This window comes from Myotis davidii, unplaced genomic scaffold (assembly GCF_000327345.1).
Source record: "Myotis davidii unplaced genomic scaffold, ASM32734v1 scaffold609, whole genome shotgun sequence".
Lineage (NCBI taxonomy): Eukaryota > Metazoa > Chordata > Mammalia > Chiroptera > Vespertilionidae > Myotis > Myotis davidii.
The window spans coordinates 3,213,199-3,214,900 of NW_006300164.1; positions in this window are offsets into that span (position 1 = coordinate 3,213,199).

Sequence of the window (1,702 nt, forward strand, 5' to 3'; positions counted from 1 at the left end):
ACCTCTCCAACCCCCAAACCTCCAGGGTCCACCGCCCCCCTCCCCCCAAAGCCTCTGAGGCTCCTGCATCCCACCTGCCTTTTCCTGGGCAGCCAGGGTCCAGGCCCTGGACCAGTCCATGCCGGTAGAGGGAGCCTGCAGCTCCAGCAGCCCAGCCTGGACACAGGTGTGCCCGGACTGCAGGGGGCCGGAGGAGCAGGGAGGGGCCCACCCCTGGGGTCCTGGGAGGGCAGGGTGTGGGTGGGGGACACCCCAGAGGGACAGCGGGCGGGAGGAGGAGAGCCGAAAGCGGCTGGAGCTCCCGGGGCTCCCTGTCCGCCTCCCCCCCGCTTCCCGCAGGTCTGGCACCTGGTGGGGGGTGGGGGTGGGGGCAGGTGTCGCGGTATTTGTTCAATGAGAGACAGTGGAGTCTGGAGCCTGGGTCCCATCCTGAAGGTCTCCATGCCCCTCCCCCCGCCAGAAACGTGCTCGTCCTCTGTCAAGGTCCCAGAGGGCGCTGTGGGCAGGACGGCCCGATGACCTCGCAGCGACCACCCCCTGGACAAGCCGCTCCCGCCCCCTCCCTCCTTCCGGGGGCCTATTGGGTAAGGCGATTACACACCCAAAGAGGGAGGGAAAGAACACAGACAGCGAAAGGTAAGGGTTCTCTCTGGGAAATGGGCTTCGCGCTTCTCCACAATCTCAGAACTTGCCACGTTAAATAATGAAACACCTTCCCCTCCTCCGTCTAGAGATGGGAACCCCAAGGGGAATGAATCTCACAGCAGGTTGCAATTCTGATTTCAGCCACCAGGTGGCGGCCAAGACCAGGGCATCCCCGCTGGGGGCGTGCGCAGAGCGGGGCGTGCTTCGCCCTCCAAGGGTTTGCGGGGTCCCAGAAGGGGGGAGAGAGGGGGCACACAGGGAGCGACAGCTTCAGCTGCGCCTGTGTGGGTGTCATGTAAGAAACATTCCCACCTGCAAAGAATGTTTGTGTTTATTTGAGCCAAACGGTCGACAGTTGCCGGGAAGCAACATCTGACCGGACCGGGGCGATGCTCCCAGAACGGCGGGTCTTGAGCCTCGTTGCACACATGGCAGACCGAAGGGCAGGCACAGGTGCCACGTGGCTCCCCTGGCGACGGGCAGGGGCGGGAGACGCCAAGCGGGCACCTCTGGGGTGACGGACACGTGCTTCTTTACACGGGAGGGGGGTGCACTGGTGAACTCAGTAACGAGGGGCTCCATGGTCCCCGCAGAGGGGTGCCTGTGCTCCGAGGGGGCCGGGAAAGGGAAACGACTCTGACATCCCAAAGAGAAGTTATTGCGGATGCACCAGACAACAGACGGCTCCGTTGGGGCGCAGGTGGCTTTGTCGGGAAGGTGCCGCCCCGGGCATGACTGCCGCCTGGAACTGCCGGGAGTCAGGAGTTTGGTTTCAGACCCTCCTGTGCGGTACTTGCGGTCTCTGCGTCCGAAAGGCCACCACCCAGGCCTCCCCTGAGCTGGTCAGCTGAGCACGCCGCCCCTCTCGTCCAGGCTGAGCTGAACTCACTTCCCAGCCCTTTAACTCGGTTCACAAACGCCCGGGGGTCGCCTGGCTTTTCCAGCAACGCCCCATGAGGCGCGAGGCCCCGCAGCCCAGCGCCTTCTCCGGCGTAGCAGGGGCCGCTCACGGGTCCCTGCCCTCCAGTGGGCGGCTTGCTCCCCTCCTCGCCCCCCG